The 13,891-nt window shown below is 43.1% G+C and overlaps 1 protein-coding gene across 1 annotated transcript in view; it reads right to left on the bottom strand.

The window, feature by feature from the left end:
• Positions 1-13,891, bottom strand: part of obscnb (obscurin, cytoskeletal calmodulin and titin-interacting RhoGEF b) — an 821,414-nt gene that overhangs the window by 548,540 nt on the left and 258,983 nt on the right. The window lies entirely within an intron of this gene.

Raw genomic sequence — 13,891 nt, 5'->3', positions numbered from 1 at the left:
GAGGTTAGAACTTTTCTTTTTAAGACCTAAATTTATTTGCAGCCCAAACTAATGTGTTGAATATTTCTCTTCTATGCTATTAGTAAAATGAGTTTCAACTCAATTTTCAATCAATATGAGGATACAGCACAACATTATCCTCATGAGTGAAGTTAGCTGGAAGTTTACGTGTCAGCATGCAACTTGTTATTTGGAAGAGATAATACTATTTATATGGGGGGAATTTAATTCACAACTAAAATTGGCTTCAAGTGGGCAGGAAGGCCATGGCACTATTTCTGTACAAATCCTTTCAATGGGCAGAGTCTATGCTGTACATTCTCATTCTTGAAAGAGTGGGAAGAAACTTTGAGCTGTTATCAATATGTATTTCTCGTGGTCAGTCTGGATCTTGTATAAATAAGGGCAATGTTCATTTTGTAGCTGAACTGAAACCTGTTTCTGTGTTGGTAAAAAGGAAATGGCCACAAGGAGAACTGTACTATAACCAGCAGATAGAATAGAGATGTCCTAATAGATATTAGAAAAATGGCTATGAATGAATCCCCAGAGTTTTGATGAAGAAAGAAGTTCAAGGGCTGCTGTGGTAAGACTATTGCAGTATTTTTGTCAGTTATCACCTCTGCCATTCAACACTTGGCTATATATCAAAACCAACTTCTCTATTTTCTAACACCACACACCAGGCCTTCTTATCACATAGTCTAGATTAGAGTGGTGCTGGAAAAGCACAGCAGGTCAGGCAACATCCGAGGAGCAGGAAAATCGACATTTCGGTCAAAAGCCCTTCATCAGGAATAGCTCTATTCCTGATGAAGGACTTTTGCCCAAAACGTCGAATGTTGCCTGACCTGCTGTGCTTTTCCAGCACCACTCTAATCTAGACTCTGGTTTCCAGCATCTGCAGTCCTTGTTTCTACCTTCTTAGCACATAATCTGTCATCACACACTATATTTTGTTAGCCACTAACAGTCTCCATTAACAGCTATTCACTCTCCAGCTACATCGCTATCCACTCCTTTGGCTGTCCAACTGTCTTCTCTCTCTTTGGGCTCTACCCGAACCTATCACTTACTCCTTACTCGCTCCCCTGCCCTATTTTCTGCATATAAACCAACATTTTCCTAGCAATCATCGGACCCAAAACGTTAACTCTAACTTCTCTTCACAGATGGTGCCAGACCTGCTGAGTTTATCCAGCATCTGTTTTTGTTTCTGATTTACAGCACCTGAAGTTATTTTGGTTTTTATTCTCTATTTTCATTTCTTCTGCAATCATTGTAATATTCTTTAGTGTCTCTCCTACTGCTGCCATGTCCAAAACCTGCCAGTGCCATTACTCTAACAATGATGCTTTTTGATGTTTCTTCATAGTACCTGACAAATTATTCTACCTTCAAGTTGAATTTCAGAACTCTTTAGTCTCCTAGTCTTTGACTGACTCACTTTTATCATGACATAATTCTAGGAATGGATTGTCACCAGAGAAGGGGCACTATACATTCAGTGATCTCATCAGCTGAGAACGCTGCTAATGAATACCATGGTATAGGAACAGTCATAGCTGCTACAAAAGAAAACCTAGGGAGGACAAAATAAAACCATAAGAAATAGGAACGGGAGAAGGCCACTTGTCCTCTGAAGCCTGCACCTCCATTGATGAGGATATCATTGATCCAACGATTCTCACATCCACTTTCCTGCCCTTTCCACATCATCTTTCGACACCAGTGACTGAGAATCTATCTATCTCAGCCTTAAATATACAAGAGGACTCTGCCTGCATAGCTCTCTGTGGCAAGGAGATCTGAAGACTCACAACTCTCTGGAAGAAGAAATTCCTTTACATCTTAGTCTAAAATTGATGCCCCTTTATTCTAAGACAATGTTCTCTGGTCCTAGACTCTCCCCACGAGGTAAAACATCCTCTCAATATTTACCCTGTTAAGCCTCTTATCAAGAGGACACCCGCACCAATCAACCACATCGTCCCGTGGCCTAACATTTCAACTCCCCCTCCCACTCTGCCGAGGACATGGAGATCCTGGGCCTCCTTCACTGCTGCTCCCTCACCACCAGATGCCTGGAGGAAGAATGCCTCATCTTCCGCCTCGGAACACTTCAACCCCAGGGCATCAATGTGGACTTCAACAGTTTCCTCATTTCCCCTTCCCCCACCTCACCCTAGTTCCAAACTTCCAGCTCAGCACTGTCCCCATGACTTGTCTGGACTTGTCCTACCTGCCTAGCTCCTTTTCCACCTATCCGCTCCACCCTCTCCTCCCTGACCTATCACCTTCATCCCCTCCCCCACTCACCCATTGTACTCTATGCTACTCTCTCCCCACCCCCACACTCCTCTAGCTTATCTCTCCACGCTTCAGGCTCACTGCCTTTATTCCTAATGAAGGACTTTTGCCCGAAACGTCGATTTAACTGCACTTTGGATGCTGCCTGAACTGCTGTGCTCTTCCAGCACCACTACTCCAGAACCCAAGTCTCTTATCAATCCTACATGTTTCACCTCTCATTTTTCTAGATGCCAATGAATAGAGTCCCAATCTGTTTGATGTTTGCTCATAAGACAATCCTTCCATAAGAGGGATTATCCTAGTGAACCCTCCCTGAACTGCCTCAAATGAAACAGCAACCTTCCCTAAATAAGGGGATCAAAGCTGCTCGTAGTACTCCAGATATTATGTCACCAGCACCTCTTACAATGGCGGTAAGACTTCCCTACTCTTAAAAGAGAAAGTGAGGACTGCAGATGGTGGAGATCAGAGTCAAAAAGTGTGGTGCTGGAAAAGTACATCCAGTCCGGCAGCATCCAAGGAGCAGGAGTGTTGGCATTTCAAGACAAGCTCATTCCTGATGAAGAGCTTATGCTAGAAAAGCGCCCTGAAAGCTAGTGCTTCCAAATAACCTGGTGTTGTGTGATTTTTCACAGGGATCTTGAGGTTCATGTACATAATTTTCAGAAGATGACCAGGCAAGTTGAAACAGTTGTTAAGAAGGCTTATAGGATCCTATAAATAGAGAACAATTCTAACAGACTAAAGAAGGATATTTTGTTTCCACTAGATGGTATACCATGAATTTCAAGATGGTCAGTTATAGAGCTAGAAGTGAGATGTGGAGAAACATCTTTACTCAGAGAGTTGTTACGTGTCATTAAGATTTGCAATGTGTTGCCTGGGGTACTAGTGAAGGCAGATTCCACACGAGGTTTCAACAGGGAGCTTGATATATATTTGCAAGTGATGAATTTAGAGGATACAGAGACAGGGCTGGAGCACAGAATGAGAAGGGTGTGTTTTTTGGAAGCTGATGCAGACACGATGTTCAGCATTGTAAAATTCTATGATCTCAAGTACCTCTAAAGCACTTTGTTTTGCAACTTTCCGCAGTTCATCTCCATTCAAACAGTACTGTTCTTTTGTTCTCCCTTCTAAAATGAACTTCACATTTTCCCACATTGTACTCTATTTACCAACATTTTGCCCTCAGTCAAAGAATAAGGGGTAAGCCACTCAGGACTGAGATGAGGAAGAAATTCTTCACTTAGAGTTGTGAATCTGTGGCATTCTCTCCATATGAAGCTGTTGGGACTAGTTCATTAGATATATTCAAGAGGGAGTTAGACATGGCCCTTCCAACTAAAGGAATCAAGGGTATGTAGAGAAAGCCAGAATGGGATACTGAGATTACATGATCAGCCATGATCATATTGAATTGTGGTGAATGCTTCAAGAGCTGAATGGCCTATTCCTGCACCTATTTTCTACGTTTCTACATTTGCTAACCTATTAATATCTCTCTGTAAACTAACTGTATCCCTCTCGCATTTTGCCTTTCCACTGATTTTTGAACCATGTGCACATTGTGTCATATTCTAAACTGATGCAATCCCAGAACTGTTCCTGTAGAATCCCAAGGGTTACAGGTCACCGACCAGAAAAAAACCCTTCTCCACATATTGTTTCCAACCAATTAGCCAATTCTCTATCAATACCAATATGTTCCCTCCAAATCCATGTACTCTTACCTTATTACATAATCAAATGTCTTCTTCAAATCCAAATACATCTCCTGTTTCCCCTTTATCTGATCTCATTAAGTCTCCCCCAGAATTCTCTTGGAGATTAGTATGATATAGTTTCCCTTTCCTGAAGCCATGCTTCTAGCTTAAATCGATTTTCCAAATTTGCTATTATTTGCTTAATAATTGATTCCAACATTTTTCCAACAATAAACGCCAGGCGAATTGGCCTACAATTACCTGTTTGTTTCTCCTTCCCACTTTAAATAGGGTTGTCACAATGGCAGTTTTCTTGTTCTCTGGTACTGTTCCAGAATTCAAGATACTTGAATACAAAGTATTTGGTCCTATGATCATCAATTTTGCATATCAATTAAATACCACTGTCATTCAATCTGTATCACTGACAGGTGCTGACTGAACAAAGACTCTCCCTATATTTGCAATGTTATCTCATTGTCTATAATTACAACACACTTTCTCTATTTCAAAGCACTTTTTGACTGTTTAAAGCATGAATACATTTCCAAAACAGAGGTTGAATTCATGTTTTGGCATTCATTTCTCCATTTACTAAAATGCAAATATCAAAAACAAGTCCCCAAATTGTTATGTCATAAGTGTTAGCCCTGATTGAAGGAGTGGGGGAGCTGAGAATGTCCTCCCTTCATCAAACCTTAGACACATAATCTGATATGATAAGTACTAAAATGTCAATTCAACAGCCCTGCAGAGAGGTACAGATGCAGACATGATTGGTCTAATGACCAGGATACTTTTCAGGACTGGAGGCCTGTGACCAGTGGTGTGCCACAAGAATCGGTGATGGGTCCACTATTTTTTGTCAATTATAAAAATGATTTGGAATGTGAACATAGGAGGTATAGTTAGTAGGTTTGCAAATGACACCAAAATTGGAGGTGTAGTGGACAGAGAAGAAGGTTACCTCACAGTAGATAAGGATCTTGATCAAATGGGCCAATGGGCCGAGAAGTGGCAGATGGAGTTTAATTCAGATAAGTGCGAGGTGTTGCATTTTGGGAAAGCAAATAAGAGCACGATTTATACACTTAATGGCAAGGTCCTAGGGTGTGTTGCTGAACAAAGAGACCTTGGAGTGCAAGTTCATAGTTCCTTGAAAGTAGATTTCAGGTAGATAGGATAGTGAAGAAGGCATTTGGTACGCTTTCCTTCCTTGGTCAGAGTATTGAATATAGGAGTTGCGAGGTCATGTTGCAGCTGTACAGGACATTGGTTCAGCCACTATTGCAATATTGCATGCAATTCTGGTCTCCTTCCTACAGAAGGATGTTGTGGAACTTGAAAGGGTTCAGAAAGGATTTACAAAGAATGGAGGATTTGAACTATAGGGAGAGGCCGAAAAAGCTGGGGCTGTTTTCCCTGCAGAGTCGAAGGCTGAGAGGTGACCTTATAGAGGTTTATAAAATTATGAGGGGCATGGATAGAATAAACAGATAAGATCTTTTCCCTGGGGTGGAAGAGTCCAGAACTGGTGGGAATAGGTTTAGCCTGAGAGGGGAAAGATATAAAAGGGACCCAAAGAGCAACGTTTTCACGCAGAGAGTGGTGCATGTATGGAATGAGCTGCCAGGGGAGGCTGGTACAATTACATCATTTAAAAGGCATCTGGATGGGTATATGATTAGGAAGGGATTAAAGGGATATGGGCCAAGTGCTGGCAAATGGGACTAGATTGGGTTCGGATATTTGGTCAGCATAGACGAGGGGGTCCAAAGGGTTTGTTTTCATGCTGTACATTTCTATGACTCTATGACCTCCTTCTGCATCATAATAATTCGGTGAATTAATAAACATAGTCAACAATTTGGCATCACCTCTCAGAACTTGGACTTGATGTTTTAAACAGTTAATAACTCAATCACCCAGTGACCACAAGTGTTCATACTTCCCTTCATTACATGCTACTGTTTCCCACCTTCCTCCCAAGCAATCTGAGCTCTTTTATCGCAGGTGTCACTTTCCTCTTCACAAATCAGAAGGGAATACTCTACAAAGTTCTCATTAAACAAATGTTCTGGACTGTTTCATGGTTTTTGATGGTGGATTACATGCAGTATATGAACCCTGCATTCATAAGAAGCCAGGTATTACAGCAAAAGGTGTTTGAGGTGCATACAAACTGTTCGCACCAATTCAGAAGGTTGCATGGCCATTGCATGCCACTGAAGGTGGTAGTGGGAACAGTTACGAACAGCAAAATGGAAGAGTCAGTAAATCTTCCTTGTATCTTTGACACGTTTCAAGATAAAAAAAGGTACGGACTGTCATGATTGTTGGTGCTGTAGACAAACAACCAACTGCAACAGCAAATAATATGTCATTTGCAGAGAACAACAAATGCTGGAGATCACAGCAGGTCAGTCAGTATCCATGGAGAGAAAACAATCTAACATTTCAAGTCCAGATGGAGACTCAAAATGTTGGCTTGGTCTCTCTCCATGGATTCTTTGTTGTTTTCAGTGCAGTTTCCAGCATCTGCAGTAATTTGCTTCTATAATGTCATTTGTAGAGCTCTGGTGCATCATCACCCATGAGGATCCTCATCATTCGTTACACAAGGGAAGTGATTAAGCTTGTGTATTCACACAGTAAACAAAGCCTGGCTCAAGCTGCTCTCCTCGCCTTTTGATTCTGAAAAGGCCCTGTTGCTTCCCCTTGTCACCAAGTAGTAATGATGTTGCTCCTCTTCAAGCAACCAAATCAAAGTAGGAAGAAAGTCACCCATATTAATACATATAAAATAAATGTAGAAAAAATCTTCAAGGTAAACAGTCCTCTCTAATGGAAATTAAAAATATAATACCAAGCAGATGCCTGTTGGTGACAGTAACTTTTCTTTGCATGTATTCTAGCAGGCAACTAGAATGTGTAAAGGTGACAATAACTGGAATCAACAGCCATTGAACAGTAAATGTCACAATGGGATATTTCTCTTCACTTATATCCTGTTCAAGCTGAAAGCAGGAATTGAAAATTCCTTTGCATAAAATCCCAACATTGTGAAAGCAGGTCATTCAGCCCATTGACTCCACACCACCTTTCCAAAGAGCACCCAGACACTACCCAACTCTATGCCTGCAGTCATAGTCATAGAGATGTACAGCATGGAAACAGACCCTTGGGTCCAACCCGTTCATGCCGACGAGACATCCCAACCCAATCTAGTCCCACCTGCCAGCACCCAGCCCATATCCCTTCTACATTCCTGCATTTCCCATTGCTAATCCTCCTATCCTGCACATCCCTGGACACCATGGGCAATTTAGAATGGGCAATCTATCAAATCTGAACATCGTTAGACTGTGAGAGGAAACCGCAGCACCTGGAGGAAATCCACAAAGACAGGGAGAGAATATGCAAACTCCACACATGCAGTTGCCTAAGGGTGAATCAAACCCGGGTCCCAGACATTGTGAGGCTGCAGTGCTAACCACTACTATGTTGTCCCTTCAGTCTTTTTGTACGAATCAAATCACATCCATGGAAAACATATTAATCTAAAATTTTGAAGGGCATAAGGGGCAATTTAATGTGCACCGGTTGGATAGTAGCCATAGAAACATGGGAATATAGGAATACCAGTAAGCCATTCAGGCCCTTGTTCCTGTTCTACCATTCAATGAGATCATAGCTGATCTGTGGCCTAACTCCTTAACTAACTCCAAGCTCCTTATGGCCCGTATTCCTTAATACCTTTGTTTAACAATCATTTATCTTTAAGATGTAAAATTAACCACTGATCTAGCATCCATTGCTGTTTCTGGAAGAGAGTTCTAAACATCCTTACTCAGAGAATAGTAAGGGTATGGTATGTTTTGCCTGCAACGGTAGTAGATTCGCCAACTTTAAATACATTTAAGTCGTCATTGGACAAGCATATGGACGTACATGGGATAGTGTATGTTAGATGGGCTTCAGATTGGTATGACAGATCGGCGCAACATCGAGGGCTGAAGGGCCTGTACTGTGCTGTAATACTCTATGTATGTTCTATCTACCAACCTGTCTGTGTAGAAGTGCTTCCTAGCATTGTTAATGTTCTGGTCCTAATTCTCAGACGATGCCCCCTAGTTCTCGAATCACCAACAAATGGAAATAGCTTATTTCTATTTACCATATTTTTTCATGTCAATATCATGAAGACTTCAATCAGATCACACTCGAAACTTCTGAAATGGGCTTAATTTGCATTATCTCATTTCGTAACTTAACCCTGAAGTACAGGTATCATTCTTGTAAACCTATGTTGTAATCCGTCCAAGGCCAATATATCTTTCCTAAGGTGTGGTGCCCAGATCTGCTCACAGTACTCCAAGTGGAGTCTAACCAGGGTTTGTATAACTGCAGTAGAACTTCTGCATTCTTGTGTTCAAGTCCTCTAGATATAAATATCCATTACTTTCTTGATTATTTTTTGCACCTGCTCATGGCTCTTAAAAGCTCCATAAACCTGAATGTCTGGGAAGCATGGTGGTTCAGTGATTAGCACTGCTGCCTCACAGCACCTGGGTTCAATTCTAGCTTTGGGTGATTGTCTGTAAGGAGCTTGCATATTCTCCCTATGTCTGCATTGGTTTCCACCAGGTGCTCTGATTTTCTCCTACAGTTCAATGATGCAAGTTAGGTGGATTGGCCATGCCAAATTGCTCCAGAGTGTCCAGGGGTATACAGATTAGGTGGAGTAGTCATGGTAATTGCAGGGTTATGAGGGAAGGGTAGAGGGCAGGGGGTCTGGGCGGGATGCTCTTCAGAGAATTCAAGCAGACTTGAGGACTGAATCGGCTCTATCTACACTGTAGGGATTCTATGACTCTAGTTCCCGTGACTTGTTAGATATCCACTATATTTAAGTCCACATCATTTAGAAAATATCCTGATGTATTCTTTTTCAGCCCAAAACAGATACCCTCATTCTTATTGACATTGAACTCCATCTGCTCCAGTTCTGCCCACTCACTTAGTCTATCAATATCTCTTTGTAATTTTATGCTATCACCTACACTCTACAATGCCACTTAACATTGTGTAATCAAGGCAAGGAAACCTCCTTCTGATTATCAGGTCTGGTCTCCCCCGACTAATGAGTCAGTCCTTCTCCATGTTGAACAACACTTGGAGGAAATACTGAGGATGGTAAGTGCACAAATACACTCTAGGTGGAGGATTTCACTGTACATCATGAAGACTGGCTCAGCAGCAATACTACTGATGGAGCTGGTCAGGTGTTAAAGGACACAGTTGTTAGACTTGGTCTGTAGCACATAGTGAGTAAACCAACAAGAGGACAAAACATACTTTATCTTATACATTAGTCTTAAATAGAGGTGGATAATTAAACAATTTATATGTGGAGAAAGTGAGGTTTGCAGATGCTGGAGATCAGAGTCAAAAAATGTGGTGCTGGAAAAGCATGCCGGTCAGGCAGCATCCAAGGAGGAGGAGAGTCGATGTTTCAAGCATAAGCTCTTCATCAGGAATGAAGGGGTGGTACAAAGGGGCTGAGAGATAAATGGGAGGGAGGGGAGGCAGTGGGCGAATAGGTAGCTGGGAATGCAATAGGTAGATGGAGATGGCGGGATGATGGTGATGGTTTGGAGAGGAGGGTGCAGCAGATAGGTAGGAAGGAAGATGGACAGGTGGGACAGTTCAAGAGGACAGTGCCGAGTTGATGGGTTGGATCTAGGATAAGGTGGGAAGAGGGGAAATGAAGAAACTGGTGAAATCTACATTGATTCTGTGTGGTTGGAGGATCCCAATGCAGAAGATCAGGTGTTCTTCTTCCAGGCATTGGGTGGCTAGAGTTTGGCAGTAGAAGAGGTCTGAGACTTGCATGTCCTTGGTGGAGTGGGGGGGGGAATTAAAGTGTTCAGCCACAGGGCAGTGAGGTTGTTTAGTGCATGTGTGTCAGAGATGTTCTTTGAAACATTCTGTAAGTTGGTGTCCTGTCTCTCCAATACAGAGGAGACCACACTGGGAGCAATGGACACAGTAGATAACGTGTGTGGAAGTACAAGTAAATCTCTGTTGAATGTGGAAGGATCCTGTGGAGCATTGGATGGAGGGGAGGGGGAGGTGTGGACGTAGGTTTTCCACTTCTTGCAGTGACAAGGGAAGGTGCCGGGAGTGGAGGGTGGGTTGGTGGGGTGTTTGGACCTAACAAGGGAGTCACGGAGGGAATGATCTATGCACAATGCGGATAGGTGTGGGAAGGGAAATGTATCCCTGGTGGTGAGGTCGGACTGAAGGTGGCAGAAATGGCGGAGGATGGTGCATTGTATCTGGAGGTTGGTGGTGTGAAGGTGAGGACCGGGGGTTCTGTCCTTGTTGCAATTGGAGGGGTGGGGTTTACAGGTGGAGGTGTGGGAAGTGGAGGAGATGCACTGGATGGTAGTGTTGACCATATGGGAGGGGAAATTGCGGACCTAGAAGAAGGAGGCCATCTGGAATATTCTATGGTGGAACTGGTCCTCCTGGGAGCAGATGCAGCGGCGGCAGACAGATAAGGGATAGCATTTTTACAGGAGGCAGGGTCGGAGGAGGTGCAGTCCAGGTAAATGTGTGAGTTGGTGAGTTGAAGTAGACATTCATGTTGAGTCTGTCGCCGGAAATGGAGATGGAGAGGTCCAGGAAGGGGAGGGAGGTGTCTGAGATGGTAGGGTGAACTTGAGGTCAGGGTGGAAGGTGTTGATGAAGTTGATAAACTGTTCATCCTCTTTGTGGGAGCATGAGGTGGCGCTGATACAGTCCTCATGGTAACAGAGGAAAAGGTGGGGAATTGTGCCAGTGTAGTTGCAGAAGATGGGCTGCTTCACATACCCGCCGAAGAAGCAGGAGTAGCTGGGGCCCATGCAGGAGCCCATGGCCATCTCTTTTGTCTGCAGGAAGTGGGAGGAATCAAAGGAGAAATTGTTGACGGTGAGGACCAGTTCAGCCAATCGGATGAGTGTGTCAGTGGAAGGGTACTGGTTGGGTCGGAGGGAGAGGAAGAAACAGAGGGCTTGGAGGCCTTCATCATGGCAGATGGATATGTGCAGGGACTGGATGTCTATGGCGAAGATGAGGTGTTGGGGGCCAGGAAACGAAACTCATGGAGGAGGTGGAAGGCGTGGATGGTGTCCTGAACAGGTGAGGAGATCCTGGACCAAGGAGGACAGGACAGTGTCAAGATATGCAGAGGTAAGTTTGGTAGGGCAGGAGTTGGTGCCTGGCTTCAGCGGTGTAGAGGTCAGTGGGAAAACTATCACTGCCCACGCCCCCGCCCCCATCTCCTGGTTGATGGTGAGGTTGGGGTTGGCGCAGAGGGAATGGAGGGCTGCGTGTTGCTCTTTTCACTTTCAAACGATTTATCAAACTTAACCATATTATATGATACATGTTCGCACAAAATTAGGTTACTAATTAAATCTGGCTCATTACTCATTATAAAATCCAATACTGCTGTCCCCTCATTGCAGGACATATTGCCCTCGGAAAGTATCCTGGACACATCACACATTCACTCTCTCTCTAATCAGTAGCAGCAGAACCACCCAATATCAGTGGATGCCCAAATTATTTTAATCAATAACTGAGTTGAGGAGGAACTTCTTCATCTGAAGATTTGTGAATCTGTGGAATTCTGTGCTCCGTGAAGCAGTTGAGGCTACCTCATTGAATGTTTTTAAGGTAAAGATAGATAGATAGATTTTTGAACAGTAAAAGAATTAAGGTTTATGGTGAGAGGCAGATAAATGCAGCTCAGTCCACAAAAAGATCTGCTGTGATCTTAGTGAATGGCAGAGAAGGCTCAACAGGGCAAATGGCCTACTCCTGCTCCTATTTGTTATGTTTTTAACAGGCTGCTCATGTTTTTCAGCGACTTCAGTTTATTTGTCTTTAGTCAAATCACAGCAGGCAAGACTTGCGCAGTGTGGTGCTTCCTCATCTGGTAGTCACAGACTCCACAGCACAGTAGAATGTCCTTCAGTACATGAGTCTGCACCAGTCAGAAACAATCACCTAACTACTTTAATCACATTTCCTAGCATTTGATCTACAGCTTTGTATGCCTTAGCATCACAAATGTACATCTGCATAAGAACATAGGAACGAGAAGCATAAGTAGGCCATTCAGCCAATTGAGCTGTTAATCCACCATTCAATTCAAGCATGGTTGATCTCATCTAGGTCTCAACTCCACTTTCCTGTCTGCTCCCCATAACCTTTCAGCCCATTACTACTTTAAAGTCTGTTTATCCCCTCTTTAAATGACCCAGCATCAACCACACTGGGGTAACAAATTTCACAGATTCACGGCTTGTTGCCAGAAGTAATTTCTCTTCATCCCTGATTTAAATCTGCTACCTGTTATCCTAAAACTATGATATGGAAATGCCAGTGGTGCACTGGGGTGTACAAAGTTAAAAATCACACAACACCAGTTTATCGTCCAAATGGAAGCACGAGCTTTCAGAGCGCTGCTCCAACTACCTGATGAAAAAGCAGCGCTCCGAAAGCTAGTGCTTCTAATTGAACCTGTTGGACTATAAGCTGCTGTTGTGTGATTTTTAACTTCCTAAAACTATGTCCTTTTTGAATGATTTTTGAATGAGTGATTTTATTGTCACATGCATTTTACAGTAAAAATACAATAAAATACAATGAAAAGCGTTCATTTGTTGCCATAATTCTGCACCAATTTGAATAAATTAAGAGTAAGAAAAATGGAAGATATAGCTCAAAGTTTATCAATCCCGAGCCAGCTTATCACCATTAACCACGCCTGCACCACCATCCCTCCTCAACTGCTTCACTGCCATCTAGACCAGACCCAACCAACAAACTTACCAATCTTCAGGCACCATCCTTCACTGCTGAGCCAATACCCCTCTGCTACAGCCTCACTACTGCCTGCTCCGGACCAACCAATGTCAGAGACATGCCTCTTGCTACTGGTCCCACCTCAATGTCACTGTGATGCTCTTCCACTATGACTTTGCTCCCACCAACGCTGGACCCAACTAACAACCAAGTCGCCAATTCTCAGGCGCCATCTTTCACTGCTGGACCTACCTCACTAATCTCCCCTCTGCCAATGTAACAGCTGCCGATCCTTCCAGTTGCCTCTCAAGAGGAAAGATTCTCTCTACATCTACCTTGTCAATCAAAAATCAATCTAAGTGCTAGAATCATAGAGTCACAGAGAGCGCAGAAAAGGCCTTTCGACTGCCAAATCTGCACTGACTTAACTGCCACTAAATCTCAAATTCTTGCACTTGTTCGATATCCTTGAATGTTATGATATTTCAAGGGCTCATACAAATGCTTTTTACAGGTTGCAAGGTTCCCAGCCTCCGCTACCTTCCCAGGCATTGCCTTCCACATTCCCACAATCATCTGAGTGAAAAGTTCTTAAAAGTCATGAGGGTTTCTGTCTCTAGTACCCTTACAGAAGGAAAGTTCCAGAGTTAAAGAAATTTTTCCTCACATCCCCTCGAGCCCTTTACCTTAAGTCTAAGCCCCCTAGAGACTGATCCCTCCCTCATGGGGAAAATTTTATTCCTGCCAAGTCATAGCTTTATACACATCAAGCACGTCCCCCTCAGTCTCTTCTGCTCCGAGGCAAAAAAACTGCAGTTTATCAAATCTCTCTTCATAACTAAAACTTTGCAGCCAGGCAACGTCCTGGTAAATTTTCCAAGCACTATCTCCAGTACAGTCACATCCTGCCTTTCATGTGGATCCCAGAACTGCACACAATCTTTCAGAATTTTAGCTGTTTAACATGTTTTCCTTTCATGCAATATAAACTCATACAAAGACTGGGAAAG

This window comes from Hemiscyllium ocellatum, chromosome 5, assembly GCF_020745735.1.
Source record: "Hemiscyllium ocellatum isolate sHemOce1 chromosome 5, sHemOce1.pat.X.cur, whole genome shotgun sequence".
Classification (NCBI taxonomy): domain Eukaryota; kingdom Metazoa; phylum Chordata; class Chondrichthyes; order Orectolobiformes; family Hemiscylliidae; genus Hemiscyllium; species Hemiscyllium ocellatum.
The sequence above is the reverse complement of the archived record's forward strand: the minus strand, read 5'-3'. Positions and strand labels throughout refer to the sequence as shown.